We start from the raw sequence: 16,318 nt of genomic DNA on the forward strand, positions 1-16,318 counted from the left end.
ATGCAACCCCACCATGGCTGTGTGACCTTGGGCATGTGGGAGAGCTTGCTGGGCCCTGGCTCCTTGTCATCAGTGGGGAGGCAGCAGCCCACCCCTCTCGGAGGCGGGGTTCAGTGAGGCCCTCGTGCTGGGCGCTCAGAGGAGAGACTGACCAGCGCTGGTCCACACAGCCTCTCCAGGAGCCAGCACACCCTTGGGCCGACTGGCGGGCCTGACAGTCTCGTGCGACAGAGAAGGGGGAGCCACAGACACAGGTGGCCATCCCTCCCAAATGGAGTGTCGGGCGCCGGTTAGCACGTCCCCACGCGGCTCTGGGCCTCAGTGGCCCCATCCGTGAAGTGGGGGCGACAATGCAGATTTCCCACAGCTCTGGGCTCCTCGGCCCCTTGGCTCCCTCCCCAGGTCTTAGGGCTGTTGTCCAGAAAACTTCCATCAAAGGACAGGCCTCGGGAAGGCCAGACCCCGGGGCCCGTGCCTGCAGATGGTGGCTGTGATGTGCTGGCAGCCCTGAGAAAGGCCGAGGTGCACTCTGATGCCGGGTCACCATCCGCGGAGCCCAGAGGGCTGCTTTGTGCCGGCCACAGCCCTCCAGGAGGGCCCACCCCATGCAGCCACCTGGCTGGAGACAGGGGTCTGTCGGGGGGGCCTCCACCAGGGAGCTGAGAGGCGGGCCCGCCCTGAGGTCCTGGCCCAGTGCCCGGGGGCTGCCCAGCCCACCCCTCTCAGCCATCTTGCTCGTCTGTGTTGGTGAGAGATGCTCGGTTGCAAGCCCCATGCTGACGTCCACAGGTGGGCTTCCAAACGGGGTCATATGCTGGATGCCACGTAAACAGTGTGATGCCCCCGTGCAGCGGGTGTCACTTGGCATAAGAAGGAGCAAGTCTCTGACACTCACTGCGACATGAGGAGCCGCCAAACCCTGTGCCAAGGAAGCAGCCGGCACCAAGGCCCCATGGTGTTGCTGCCGGTCAGAGGAAATGATCAGAACCGGCAAATCCTCAGGAGTGGAGGGAGGCGAGATTAGGGGTGACTGCCAATGGGTTCAAAGGGTCCTTCTGAGGTGATAAAAATGTTCTGGAACCAGATAGAGGTAATGAGTACACAACACTGTGAATGTGCTTAAGACCACTGGATTGTGCACTTTCCAAATGGTTGTGATAGGAAACGTCGCACATGCGTCACGCGTGCCACAGTAATAAAGTGGCTCTTGTCCACTGCGCATCCCCATCAGGCTGAGGGCCTGGGCAGCTGCGGGCCGAGTGCCAGCCCATCCTGGAGAAGATAGACGGACGCTGCTCTCTGGCCTTGGGACCCGGGGGCTCGGGGATCCCCGGCAGCCGTCTGACGGGCTGGAGGAGCTGAAGAAGGAGCTGGGCTTCCGGCCAGGCCACCTGAGTCCCGCAGAGAGGGAAGGAGGCCTGCTGAGAAGCGGGAAGTCCAGCAGCTTTGGGAGAGGATGGGAATGGCCGGGCATTGCCGTGTCTCCCAGCAAATAGTCAGGCTGACGGTGTTCGTGCTCAAGGCCCCAAATCTCATGCAGAGAGAGCTTTCCGGGGCCCCTGGTCTCCTGTTCAGGACGCTACACTCCCAGTAGCTTCACGGGAAGCCACAGGGATCCTGACCTTTGAAAAGGCAAGTCCATGGGGTTTTTCTTTGGTCAGAAACCACGGACGGCTTCTCCCCTCCTCGCTCAGGGTACAGGCCAATATTCCTCTCATGCCTGTGACCAAGGAAGCCCCTCGACCTGGCACCTGCCTCCTCCCCATCAGTCCTCTACTGGCCTCCTTCTCATGGCACTAAGCAACCATCAAGTTCTGCCTCAGGGCCTTTGCACAGGCTATGCCCTCCACAGGGCTCACACTCTCCTCGCTCTCACGCCTCAGTGCAAAGCTGCCTTCTCGGAGAGGCCTTCCCTGCCTACCCCATCTAAAGCAGTCCCCCTACCGGTCACTATAGCCCCTTTCCTGAGTCATCTTTCTTTGTAGCACTTGTCACCTGTAGTGGATTGAATAGCGTCCTTCAAAGATTCACGTCTACCCAGAACCAGTGCAGATGACCTTATTTGGAAATAGAGTTTTTGCAGATGTAATCAGTTAAGGATCAGAATGAGGTCATGTTAGGTTAGGGCGGGCCCTAAGTCCAGGGACTGGTGTCCTTACGAGAGGAGAGGACAGAGAGGTGCAGGGACGAGGCCGTGTGAAGACCGAGCTGAGACGGAGGAATGCCGCCACAGCTGGGGACACCCGGGCCCCCAGGAGCTGGCTGAGGCAGGAAGGAGGGAGGGAGGCCCTCCCACCCCCCTGACATTGGACGTTGGCTGCTGGAAGTGGGAGACGATACGTGTCTGCTGTGTTGAGCCGCACAGTTTGTGGGAATTGCTTACGGCAGCCACGGAACCAACGCCACCCCGAGTGCTTTGTCTGCTTGCTCGGGCTCCGCCCTCCCAGAATGGAGGGACGCGGGATCAGGGACGGGGCGGTCGGCTGGGGCTGTGCTCCCAGCAGTTTTTCATCTTTGTTAAGGCGTGATTGACAAATAGTCATGAATGTGTTTAAGGTCTATAAGAGAACATTTTGACATACGTATACACTGTGAAATGACGCTTCCAATGAACCCGTCTGTCACCTCGCAGTTGCCTTTTCTTTGTGTAGGGAGAACATTTAAGACCTGCTCTCTCAGAACTTCCGAGTGTGATGCAGTGCTGTTAACTCTGCTTGCCTTGCTGACGTTAGATCCCAGAACGTACGCATCTTGTAACTGGCAGTTTGGACCACTTGACCAGCCTCTGCCCATCTCCTCCACCTGCGGCCCCTGCCGACACCAGGGCACTGCGGACACAAGCTGACTGTTCAGATTACAAGTCTTAGTGAGATCAAACAGCGTTTGTCCTTCTGTATCTGGCTCATTTCACTTAGCATGAGGCCCTCCAGGTTCATCCAGGTATGGCAACAGCAAATGGCAGGATGTCCTTTTTTATGGCTGAATAATATTCCTGTGTGTGTGTGTGTGTGTGTGTGTGTGTACAGATTACATCTTCTTTATCCATTCATCCGTCAACAGACACTTAGGTTGTTTCCCTGTCTTAGCTATTGAGAAAAATGCTGCAATGACCGTGGGGGCACAAACATCTCTTCAAGATCCTGTTTCCATTGCCATTGAATATATACGTGGAAGCAGGATTGCTGGATCACACGGTGGTTCTATTTTGAACTTTTTGAGGAAGCTACATATTGCTGTCCACAGTGGCTGCTCCAACTTACCCTCCCACTGATGGTGCACAGGATTCCCTTCTCTGCACATCCTCCCCAACACTTGTCACCTCTTGTCTTTCTGATAACAGCCATTCTGACAGGTGGGAGATGACATCTCACTATGGTTTTGATTTGCGTTTCTCTGATAATCAGTGATATTGAGCACTTTTTCATGCACCTGTTGGCTATTTGTATGTCTTCCTCAGAAAAATGTCTGATCAGGTCCTTTACCCATTTGTTAACCAGGTTATTTCTTTTTTTGATATTGAGTTTTGTGAATTCCTTCTATACTTTGGGTGTCAACCTCTTATCAGATGGACGGTTGCAGATGTTTCCTCCCGCTCCGTGGATCGCCTTTCCATTTTGCTGATGGTTTCCTTTGCTGTGCAGAAGATTTCTAGTTGCATGTGGTCCCGCTTGTTTATTTTTGCTTTTGTCGCCTGGGCTTTTGATGTCAGATCCAAAACATCATCGCCAAGGCTGATGTCAAGAAACTTTTCTCCTATGTTTTCTTCTAGGATTTTAATGGTTTCATGTCTTGTATTTAAGTCTTTCACCCATTTTGAGTTAATTTTTGCATATCGTGTAGATAGGGGTCCAATTTCATTCTTTTGCTTGTAGCTGTCTAGTTTTCCCAACACTGTTTATTGGAGAGACTATCTTTTTCCCATTATATGTTATTGGTGCCCTTGTCAAAGATTACTGGACCATATATGCATGGGTTTATTTCTGGGCCTTCTGTTCTGTTCCGTTGATCTATGTGTCTGTTTTTATGTCAGTACTATACTGTTTTGATTACTATAGCTTTGTAACATAGGTCGAAATCAGGAAGAATGATGCCTCCAACTTTGTTCTTCTTTTTCATGGTTCCTTTGAATTTGGGGTCTTTTATGGTTCCATACAAAGTTTAGGATTGCTTTTTCTATTCCCGCAAAAGATGCCAGTGGAATTTTGCTAGGAATTGCATTGAGTCTGTAGATTGCTTTGGGCAGTGTGGGTATCTTAACAATATTAATTCTTCCAATCCACGGACATAGGATGTCTTTCCAATTATCTGTGTCTTCGATTTCTTTCTCTGATGTTTTATAGTTTTCAGTGTACGGAGCTTTCCCTCCTTGGTTAAATTTATTCCCAAGCATTTCCTTCTTTTTGATGCTACTGTAAATGGGGCTGTTTTTGTAATTTCTTTTTCAGATGCTTTGCTGTCAGTGTATATAAATGCAACTGATATTTGTATGTTAACTTTGTATCCTGCAACTTTACTGAATTTGTCTACTGGTTCTCTAGTTTTTTGGTGGAGCCTTTAGGATTTTCTACATATAAGATCATGTCATATGTACACAGAGAAAATTTTACTTCTTCTTTTCCAATTTTAATGACTTTTATTTCTTTTTCTTGCCTTATTGCTCCGGCTAGGACCTCTAACACTGTATTGAACAGAAGTGGGGAGAGTGGGCACCGTTGTCTTGTTTCTGATCTTGAAGGAAAAGCTTTCAGTTTTTCACCATTGCATCTGATGTTATCTGTGAGTTTGTCATATATGGCCTTTATTATGTTGAGGTACATTCTTCTATACCTAATTTGCTGAGTATTTTTATCATGAAAGGAATTTTAGTTTTGTCAAATGCCTTTTCTGCATCTATTGAGATGATTGTGTGATTTTTATCCTTCATTTGCTAATGTGGTGTATCACATTGAGTGATTTGGGTATATTGAACCACCCTTGCATCCCAGGGATAAATCCCCCTTGATCATGGTGTATGCTCCCTTTAATGTGCTGTTGGATTTGGTGTGCTCATATTTGGGTGAGAATTTTTGCATCTATATGTATCCATCAGGGATATGGGCCTGTGGTGTTCTCTTCTCCTGGTGTCCTTGTCTGGTTTTGGCATCAGGGTGATGCTGGCCTTGTAAATGAGTTGGGGAATATTCCCTTCTCTTCAATTTTTTGGAATAGTTGAGAAGAAATGGTATTAAATTCTTTAAATGTTTGATAGAATTCACCAGTGAAGCCGTCTGGTCCTGAGCTTCTCTATGTTGGGAGGTTTTTTTATTAATCTTCTTACTCATTATTAGTTTGTTCAGGTTTTCTATTTCTTCCTGATTCAGTCTTGGTAGGTTGTATGTTTCTAGGAATTTACTCATTTCTTCTAGTTCGTCCAATTTGTAGACATATAATTGTTCACAACCATCTCTTATGATCATTTGTATTTCTGTGGTATCAGTTGTAATGTCTCCTCTTTCATTTCTGATTTTATTTGAGTTTTCTTTCTTTTTTTCTTAATCTAGCTAAAGGTTTGTCAATTTTGTTTATCACTTCAAAAAACCAACTCTTAGTTTTGTTGATCTTTTCTGTTGCCTTTCTAGTCTCTACTTCACTTATTTCTGATCTGCTCTGCTCTTTGTTATTTCCTTCCTTCTGAGCCGTTCTGAGCACCTCGAGGGCATCGCCTGGCACGCAGTAGCGCTCAATGGACACTATGGATCCAGCTGTTGAATGAGTGGATTGAATGAAGGAGTCAAAAACCAAGACAGCTCCCTGTGATGCCCCCCCCAATCCAAAAAGTTCTCTTCTATGGGGAGAAAGTCAGCCCTAAGGGAGGGACACATGGGAACCCAGAGCTCTGTACAAGGACTGCAGGACTTGCACATCCGAATCTACGTGCACAGGTCCCCTGGGGGGCAAAGGAGAGAGAAGGCTGCTGATGCCCAGCCTCCCGGCAGCTCTCCGGGTATGCTCTGGAGCCCACTATGCAGAGTCTGGAATGGAGGGGTTGGTGCGAGCGTGGACTAGGGGTGCCGGCAGCCCACACAGTGGTTCCAAGCTGAGTGTCTGGAATCAGAAGGAGCCAGATCAAGCCGTTGTTTTGCCACTGACCAGCCATCCACACCTGGCTTTCCCTCATCCGGTGGATAATGAAACCTCCTTGAGAGCAATGTTTTGAGGAGTGAGTAAGAGGATGCATGTGCAGGGCTTTGCACCGTGCCTGGCCCGTTGGCACAAAGGAAACAGCGGCTGTTATTATCGTGCACTGATTTATCTCAGCCTCCTTGAATTTAATTTCTATTTTCGGCCTGAACGGCCTCCCAGGGAGACCAGGTTCCCGAAGCTCCCCCACAGCCAGTGAAACAGTACCTCCTTCTGCGTGTCCTAGAACCACCTCTGTCGGCCTCAAAGGGGGCCTCTTAGTTCTTATGTTCCCAGATTTGATGGGCAGCTGAGATCAAAGCGGGGTGTTGCCAGGGAACAGCTGGAGATGAGTCAAGTCCGGGGGTCCTGAGTGGAGGGCCCCCGGGGCCTGGAAAGACTTTCCTGTCCTCGGCTCCGTCCTGCTTATCTCCTCTGGCTCGTGTCTCCCCAGCTGACATGCAGGGAATGTGGACACGCAGCCCTGTTTCCGTAGGTCTCAGGGGGGCTGAGGATGGGCATGAGTGCAGGCCGCTGGACAGAACTAGATGCCAGGTCCACCCGGGCCCACCTGGGGAGCTGCTGACCACTCGGCACCAATAAGCCTCAGTTTCTCAGCTGTGAAATGGGACCATCATGCTTCTTTCATGGAATGCATGGGGCAGACCTACACTGCCACAGCCCACAGCTGCCCAGAGCTGGGCAGTCTGCTTATCCCCGCCCCCAGCAGTGTGACCCTGAGCAACCCCTAACCTCTGTGACCTGGTTCCCTCTGCTGCACAACACAGAAACTCAACATGGGTTCCTTGCAGTAACCTCTGGCTCTGATCTCTGCAGCCCCGGTCGCTCCCCATGTCCAGCCATTCTTGTGGACGAAGCAGCTTGGCGTCCATCTTCCCATTGGCTCTGTACCGGCCTGTGGGACTGAGCTGAATACGAGAAGACCGTCCATGACTCGGGTTCCTGTACCCTCGGTGGGAGCTGCCAACAGCCCCGTGCATAAGCCCTCCTGGCCCACAGCCAGCCCATGGTGGTTCTGCCGCAAAACCCACTTCACAGGTGGGGAAACTGAGGCCAGGCCTCCAATCACGGAGAGGGCATTCAGGTCAGCCCAGCTGCCGTCCACGGGCGGAAGTCTGTCCCACGAGAGGATGGCATTTCCAGAAGCCATGGGAGGCCCGAGGAGGCCCAGACAGGCCCACCCTGGGGGGCAAGGAGTCGTGCAGAGGAGACCTGGGGCCTGGCCTCTGCAGCATGGTGACTGCTTGGCAGAGCCAGGAGCAGGAGCCGTGGGACTCACGGGAGGGGACCCAGAAGAGGTGTTGGGCAGGACCTGCAGGGCCTGCAGGAAGTCCCCGGGGAGGACGAGGACCGGACCTTGGGCTGCAGACACACCGTCACCATGGCTTCCTGGCGGGTCAGCCTCGGGCAGGCACCGTCACCCCCTGCCGGTGGGGCCTCCACAAGGGCTGGCAAAGGAGGGGCTCAGGAAAAGCCTGTGCCTTGCGGGGTCTCTGGTGATCCTTCCAGGCGAGGCCATGTCACCCGAGCCTCTCAGGATGGAGAGCGCTGTGCCAGCCGGGCCCCCTGGTCTTCATCATCTCTTTTAAATGTCAGCAAAGTCGACTGCCAGGCCCTCCGCCACTCCATTTTTCTACCTCTGTGTGTTTTCACCAAAATGAGATCCACATGCCCGATTCCCTCGCTCACTTGGCCCGTGGCTGCATTCCCCCAGCGGGGCTTCTCCCTGGAGTACAGGGGGCCTCCAAGGCCCCCAGGACCTGTGCCTACCCTGCTAGTCTACTGGGGTCAGTGTGGGAGCTGTGGGTCAGAGGTCGGAGGTCAGAGTGGATTGGTGGGGGTCAGAGGCTCCGCGGTCAGATCCCCAGTTCCGTGTGATGCAGTGTGCTTAAGCTCTCTGAGCCACAGCACACTTCCGGGGAAGAGGACATAAGCCCAGCCCCCGTGTGTAGCCGTGTCAGGATTCCACGCAACCAGCCTCTGCCCTGGGAAATGCTGCTCTTGATTGTGTGTGCGTGTACCTGTGTGTGTATCTACCCGTGTGGATTTGCGTGTGTACCTGTGTGTGTGTGTGCTGGTGTTCCTATGTATGTGTGTACCTGTGTACACACACAAATAGTCTTGTCATGATCATCATCATTTTCTGCCAGCTGCCAGTGAATCCAGATCAGAATCTTGCGGATGGACAAGTCAAGGAGTGGCGGGTTAAGGCAGAAGGCCACATGGCAGAAGGGAGCTGCCACTCTGCTCCATGGCCTCGCAGCCCTGACCCAGCCCCACGTGCCGTGGGCTGGTCCTGGGACAGCTGGGCAGTATCCCTGTCTGCAGTCAAGGAATCTCCTCCGTGCAGGAGCCACATCCGACTCAGCGGAGATGGAGCAAGAAGTCCCAGGCCATGGGTCAGCAGATATGTGCTGACTGCCCACTCTCTTGCTAGTAGCTGTGTAGGCTTGAGCAAGCACCAAAGAATCTTCTGGAAGCTCAGTTCACTAGGCCGTGTGATGGGGCTGGAGCTGTGGTTCTCAGCACCCCTCACATGGTGGGCACCCAGGCCACACTTGGGAGGAGATATGGGCGCCCTGCAGCCTCCGCTGCAGATGCCCTCGCAGCCTTGGGCGGGGCTGCTCCTGGTGGCCGGGAGCTCCCCAGGCTGCCCTCTCCTGGCAGTTGGCAGGTGGGGAAGGCTGTGGTATGTCCCCGGTCCGAGAGAGGGGCACCAGGGGACAGCCCTGTGCTCCTTCTGGGACAGAGAACGCAGCCCAGGGTGGTGAGGGAGCACGGGATGTGAGGCCTGGCTCGTCCCACTCCTCCCCACTTGCCGTCCCCTCTGGCAGCCTTTGGCTGTAAGACAGGTGGGGTGTGAAGACCAGAGGTTGTGAGGGGCTTTCAAAACCACCAGAGGCGGGTCCCGCTGCCACTGCAGCCTGAGCACAACCGCTGCCGGTGCCAGCACACTCCTCTCTCCCCTACCAGGCACCCAGACCCCGAGCGTGGGAAATGGCCCCCCGGGAACATGGGGAGGCGTAGGGGCAAGTCTGCGCCCAGCCCTGAGCCCTGAGCCCTGAGCCCTGAGCCCTGAGCCCAGGGGCCCTGCCTGTCCCTGAGCCTCTGTGGCAGCAGCCGGGAGTGGAAGGCTGACCATGAGCCTCTCAGCCCCGGGGTCTGCGGCCAGCTTTGCGTGGAGCACTTGGTGGCGCCGGGCTCGGAGGTGTAGCTGAGGCGGGAAAGGAATGGACGGGTTTGGTTTGAGTTTACTACAACCCGGCTTAAAAGCATGCCAAGTCTATTTCGAGGCTGTGCAGAGTCATTTTATTTCTCATCCACATTTATGGGGATCATGATCCAATTAATCCTTTTGTTGCTCATGCAATGAAAGAGTGTGCAGCATGCTTTAAATGTTTCCCAAACTATGGCGGTTATTAAGTGAGTGACTCAGGCCCGGAGGTGTAGACAAGGGGGGCAGGAGGGAGAGGGCGGCCAGGACCCAGAGTCTGCAGAAGCAGATGGCGGAAGCGAGAGGCTGCCGTCTCCCAAGTCTCCTCTATCCCTCGTCGGCTGCCCAGCGCAGCAGACTTTGCCGAAACATTCATTTGGCCTCGGAGGAAACTGCAGCCCGGAGCGGGGTTGAGGGCAACGAGGAGCCACACGTGCGCACTGGGCTGAGGTCTGGCTGCCGGCCGGCCCAGCTCCTGGCAGGGCGGGCTCAGTCCTGTGCATGGGGCCATCTCCTCCATGAGCCATTGCCCTGCCCCAGCCCCACAGCGTGACGTCAGCCCAGGAAGAACAGAGCAGGCGTTGTGAGGCGCCCAGCTAAGTAAACAGGCCCGGCCTGGTCTCCCCAGGGCGCGGGGGCTCAGACCTCCGACCTCCAAGACCCCACCAGCTGGAAGGTCCATGCTCCGGGGCAGGCCTGGCCTTCCCACCCGGCCTCTGGGGACCCACCTCCGGCCGAGCACCATGAAATAAGCCCTCAGCAGGGTGGGCGCGTGTTTCCTGTAGGAATATCATAGAACCGTTTACATAAAGAAAACTGCACAGCCTGAACATTTGCAGAGTGAACCCACCCAACCCCCCAGGTAGCACCCACCCAGATCCAGACCTTCCAGCACCGGATCCTCCCAGCCAGGACCCTCCCGGGAGGTGCCGACTAGCGCCTACCGTCTGCCCCCCATGGCCAGAGGGCAGCTCCTGATTTTGAATTTTCTGTACATGGGAGCATTCAGAATGTACTCTTGTGTTTGACTTTGCTGTTGTTGTTATTGTTGGGGAAGAGTGGCCCTGAGCTAACGTCTGTGCCAATCTTCCTCTATTTTGTATGTGGGACTGCGCCGCAGCATGGCTGATGAGTGGGTGGAGATCCATGCCTGGGATCTGAACCCACGAGCCCAGGCCATCAAAGCAGAGTGTGCGAACCTCACCACTATGCCACCAGGCCAGACCCTCTGGCTTTTCTTTTTAACCAACATTATGTCTCTGAGATTCACCCACATCTTGGGTGTGTCACATCCTGTTGTGAGAAAGCACCATTCTATTGTCTGTTCTGCCATTGGTAAGATTCCGGTTCTTTCCAATTTGGGACTTTCACCACTATGAACAAGCTTGAACATAGCTGTGGTGTACATCAGTCCACCCATTTCTGTAGGGACTGTCCCCAGAAGTAGAATTGCTAGGTCATCGGATGGGCGTACACTCAGCCCTCTTAGACGCCGCCAAACACACGTACAGCCTCTTTGTAGCAAGTTACACGTCCGCCCATGCCTGAGCCTTCCAGCGGCTCTGTCTCCTGGCCCACGTTTGTGATCTCTGTGCTTATGCTCTGTGTGGTGATTTTTTCACCATGGTCCTTCCAGTTTGTGTGTGAAGGGACACATCGTATTTCACCGACATTTCACTCTTGACTGGGACATTGAGAACTTCCAAACATCGTGAGCCATTGAGATGTCCTCTTTCGTGAGGTGTCTGCTCAAGTCTTTGTCACTCATCTAAGATGGTATTGTCTTTTTCTTGTTGATTTTAGAAGTATTCAAAAATATTTTCTGGATACCACTCTTTGTTGAAAAAAAGCGAATTGCAAATATATTCTCTACCTCTGTAGCTTGCATTGTTTCTTCTTTTTCCCCAACATTTGATTATGAAAATGGTCACACATCGAGAAAGCTTGAAATGATTCTACGGTGATCACTCGTACCCCCACCACTTGGACCCCGCCGTTGGCTAGACCCGCCCGATCATCTCACTGCCCATCTATTGACCTGTCAATCCACCTTATTTTTGGGGTGCATTTCAGAATAAGTCGCAGACTTTAGCATACATCACCCCAGGCTCTTGGGCGTGCATGTCACTAACCAGTGGGCAGTATCTGGTTACTGTGGTTGATTTTCTCCCAGGTAAACTTTAACTGCAGTGAAACACATAGTCTTAGGATGCCATTTAGTGAGTGCCGACAAATAGAAGCCCAAACTCGTCACATCATAGAACCCCAGGCTGTGCCCTCGTGTCTCTTCACAGACCATCCGTGTCCCTTGGTCTCTTCCGAGCCGCGACCCCTCCTCAGTCCCTGGTGACCCCGACGCTTTTGAGAAGGGAGTGCCGGCCTGTTACTTTGAGAACGGCCCTCGATTCATGTGTGTTTGACATTTTCCACGGTGAGACTGTAGTCGTGCGTTTGCAGGAGTCCTGCAGAAGTGAGGCTGTGTCCTGCTTGGGGCACAGGAGGCCTCTGGGTCCCACTCCCCGTGGCGGCTGCTTTGACCAGGGTTAGGTGGTGCCGCTCTCTGGGCAGTCAGCTCCTTTTTTCTCTTTGTAATTATGAGGTGTCTTGTAGGGAGCTGCTTTGTGACTTTGTAAATGTCGCATCACGCCTCCTGCTTTGGCTCACTAATTTTAGCCTCCGTCCGCGATTCTTGCCAGGAATAGCTACTTACGCGTTTGACGAGCTCGCTTCCCCACGCCCGTCGGCCCCTCCACGGTTACTACTCGGCATGTGCTGTGAGAGGGGTCGCCTCGCCCCATGTATGGATTGAAGCGATGATTTATACCATATGGACTCACGGACGTTTATTTTATTCTATTCGTCATGATCCATTGCTGTCATTACTAATTTTGTTGCTGAAACTGTTCCGGACTTGCCTGGCCTCTTTGTACCATGAATGGGAACCGTCAGGGCAGCTGTTTGGTGCTCAAAGGAAAGAGGCCTCTCCTTTCGTGGGGGCATAAAGCTAACCGGCCCCCAGAGACCACGAAGGGCCGTCTGCGCAGAGGGCGAGTAGCTGCTGTGTCCGTGACTGGCACGCTGCGACAATTCAAAAGGACACACAGGGTGGCCTTGGCAACAATGTTCAGTTCTCAAGGGACGTTGCGGGTGGGGAGGTCTGGAGGCACCACTTGGGGGTCCCCCAAGCGGCGGGAGCTCTGTCATTCTTTCACAATGAAAATATGTCTACCTGTGACCCCTCCCCACCAAAACCGGCGCTCGCATTCCTGCGTTTCGGTTGGTCTGGGGCTTCACCATCCAGGCGGCCGGGCCCGCCTCTCCCAGCTGCTGCTCCCCATCTGGGGAAGGCGCTGGGGGCACCATCACTATGGCCCTCATGAGGTCTTCACGGCTTCCAGCGGCATGACCACAACCCCAGCCACGTGGCTCGCGTGTTTCCCACCGGGAGGTGACTCTAGCTCCGTGTCCGCTGAAGGAGGGGCATCATAAGGGAGGGTTCCAGGCGTTGGCGAGGGACTGGCAAGCGGCGGAGGTGTGGGGGAGCGCCGTGACCCCTGGACAGGCAGCCACCTGCTCGGGAGGCTGCATCAGGGGCTCAGAGGCAGCGGGACCGTTCCCTTGGGGTGTTGAGGTTGTCCCAACACCCAGAGGGCACTGCTGGCCTTTGGGGACAGGCTCTTCTGTGTCCGCCATGCACAGGCCCACAGGCTGAGAAAGTGTCACACGAGCCACCTGCCCATGGAGCATCTTGAGCAGGTGAAGTCTCCACAGGAACCTCCGCCTGGCTCCTGTTTCTGCTCCATCAGTCGTGCTCGATTTTAACACACTCTTAATTTCCAGGAATGCAACTGCTGATCAAATCTGGAGACGGTGGCGCTGTGCGTTTTGGAGGTTTAGCAGGAGTGTGTTGTTCCCTGGGGACACCTCGTTGGCAACACTGTCCCGGACACTAAGCCCCCCTCGTCCCTCAGGTGCGTCTGCCCGGTCACTGATTCTACAGACAGGAACACACGCCACAACGAGGGTCCGTCACGGGCCCTGTTCATTGCACCTGAACTAGGACATGCCTCTGACATCGTGTGTGGGAACGGATCCTCACTTCTATTCTAGGATCATGAAGACACTCGTTATTACAAACAAGTGGGGGGAGGCCTGGGGGGGAACAGCATGGGACAGGGTGGGAGGCGGGGGGCTGGTTGAAGCCCCTGGTTGGGGGTCCCTGGGCTCTTGGCTGGCAGGAGTTTTCCCACTGCCCCCTCTCCACGCGAGTCCTTGGATGAGCCTAGGATGGGCTCAGCGAGCTGCCTCAGCGTGACCTGTGGTCTGTAGGCTCTGAAAGAGGGGACCCTCCGGACGCCTCTGCTGCTGGGAGAGTGCCGTGGAGAACCGGGGCGCAGTGGAGAAGCAGAGGCCCATGAAGGGGCAGTTGCCCCAAAGTCACCCAGCAAGTCGGCGGCAGGCGCAGCCGAGAACCCACGGCTCCAAACTCCCCAGGACTGCCTCTCCCGGGTCCCCCAGCCCTGGCTAGGCCTCAGGGGCTGAGTTCTGGGTCCCGGCAAGTGTTAGAAAATGCTGATGCCCAGCCCCACCCTAAGAGACTCTGTTGCTAACTGGCCTGGGGCAGCCTGGGACTCTGGATTTTCCCAAGCTCCCCAGGGGATTTAGTTCAGCTCCCTGGGGCTGCTGTAACAAAGTACCACAGACTGAGTGGCTTAAAACCACACAAATTTACTGTCTTTCCCTTCTGGAGGTCAAAGTCTGAAATCGAGTTGTCGCAGGGTCATGAATCCACCAAAGGCTCTAGCGGAGGGTCCTTCCTTGTCTCTTTCAGCTCCTGGGGGCTCCAGGTGGCCCCTGACTTGTATGAATCACTCCAGTGTCTGCCTCCGTCTTCATACGGTCTTCCGTCTGTGTCTGTGTCTCAAATCTCTCTGCCTTTCTTTATAAGGACACCAGTCTTGGGCTTCAGGGCCCACCCAAATAACCTAGGGTTATCTCAGCTGGAGATCCTTAACTTGATTGTATCTGCAAAGACCCTTTTTCCGAATAAGGTCACATTCACAGCTACAAGGTGGCTGTATCTTGGGGGGAGGGAAAGGCATAATTCACCATCATCACCATCATCATCCTCACCATCATCATCACCATCATCATCATCCCCACCATCATCATCCTCACCATCATCATCCCCACCATCATCATCCTCACCATCATCATCCCCACCATCACCAACATTATGAGCTCACCGTGATCATCACCATCACTACCATCACCATAATCATCGTCACCATCAGCAGCAGCAGCAGCATCACCATCATTATCATCATCACCATTACCGTCAGCCTCATCTTCTTCACCATCATCATCTTCACCATCATCATCACCACCATCCCCACCTTCCTCTTCTTATTTCACTTGAGGACAAGATCCATGTCATCTCCCTCTTAGTGTCCCCTTGGTGCCTACCATAGGGCCTGCCTATGGTGGGTGCTTAGCAAATGTCTGTGGAGTAAATTAAAGAAATTAGCTTATTAAGCTCCAGCCACATCCGCGTTCTTCATTTTAATAATAGTAACACAGCGCATTGAGGTCAACGTTGGACCCTCAGCTAGTTCATCTCAATCCTCACAGCAGTGCTTCCAGGTCAGTATTTGGAGCCCTTTTCACAGGTGAGGAAATCAAGGCGCAGGCGAGGTTCAGCCCAGGTCCCGGAGCTCGGGGTGCAGCTAGGATGCAAACGCTGTCTGAGGCGCTGACGCCTGTGCCTCGTCCCCACCAGGAATCCCATGAAGAACGACACTGCCCCTCACACTCAGGGCACTGGAACCCGTGGGGCAGTGACGGACACAGAAGGGCCTTGAGAACTTCAGAAGGAGGCATGTGTCCTCCGTCCAGCGCCGCGAGGAAGCAGAGCAGCCGCTTAGAAATCAAAGCAAAGCGACCGGCAGCCACAGAGAGACGCTGTCGTGTGAGTGCTCTTTGTGCTGAGTCCCCCAGAGTGCGTGCTGGCCGCCCACTACGCGCCAGGCACCATCGTCTCCCTGGGACGCCTGCGTGAGCCAGACTCGCAGTTGGTCGCCAGCCAGTCACTGGCTCCAGTCTCTGGGGTCCGGGGCTCACAGCCCCGTCCAGAGTGCCAAACAATCCGATGAAGACACCGGCTTTCCAAGAGACATAGCCATTAAACAACAGAAGCAGCCCTCTCCCAGGCCGGCCCCAACGCGGGTGGACGTGGAGGACCATGGCGCACACGGATCCTGCGTTCTTGTCTGCCACGCCAGGGGCAGCGCGTCAGTCCCCGTGCCCACACACGAAAGCTCCCGCCCAGCCCTGTTCCGGATGAGCGTCCTCCCTCCCGATTATGAGAGAGGAAATACAATATTATTTTAGGACTGGCCTCCGCATAATAGCCAGCAAGGGCAGAGAGAACAATCCAGCACTTATATCAAACACAAACAAGCCTGTCCGCTCGCTCGGCCTCTGCCCCAGGAAGGGGGTTTGGCATGGAGGACCCGGGACTTTCTGCACAGATGGCCGAGGCTCCGGGTCCGGCTCTGGAGCCGTCACAGCCTCGATGAAACCAGAGAGAGTGGAGGGAGGACGGGGCAAGAGCCCCCACATGCATGGAAGTCTGCAGAGGGCTCTCCGGGGGACTGGACAGGCCGCTCCTCTCTGCAGGCTTTCTAGGGCCGCTACTAGGAGCAGCCCCGGGAGAGCGCGGCCCAGGACAGCGTGGCCTCTGCAGTGACCCTAGGAGAGTGTGGCCTCTGCAGTGGCTCATGTACTCCTTGCACTCCTTCCCAAAGGAGATCTGAGTGGCATGTCCCCCCCAATTCTCCTCCTCTGGGAAGGGTGGGGAGTGGCCTGGCTTCAGGGAGGAGTGAACTTCTGGACCCCAGGGAGCTCTCAGCTGGGGTGCCCCCC

At 54.4% G+C, this 16,318-nt stretch overlaps 1 long non-coding RNA gene across 1 annotated transcript; it reads right to left on the bottom strand.

Moving 5' to 3' along the window:
• Positions 1–9,472: 9,472 nt before the first annotated feature.
• LOC139082263 (uncharacterized) lies at positions 9,473–15,706 on the bottom strand. Its single transcript, XR_011538079.1, has 2 exons — positions 14,628–15,706; positions 9,473–14,597 (listed from the first exon to the last, which is right to left on the bottom strand). It is a non-coding gene; the product is annotated as an uncharacterized lncRNA (long non-coding RNA).
• Positions 15,707–16,318: the final 612 nt, after the last annotated feature.

Source organism: Equus przewalskii, chromosome 3, assembly GCF_037783145.1.
Source record: "Equus przewalskii isolate Varuska chromosome 3, EquPr2, whole genome shotgun sequence".
Lineage (NCBI taxonomy): Eukaryota > Metazoa > Chordata > Mammalia > Perissodactyla > Equidae > Equus > Equus przewalskii.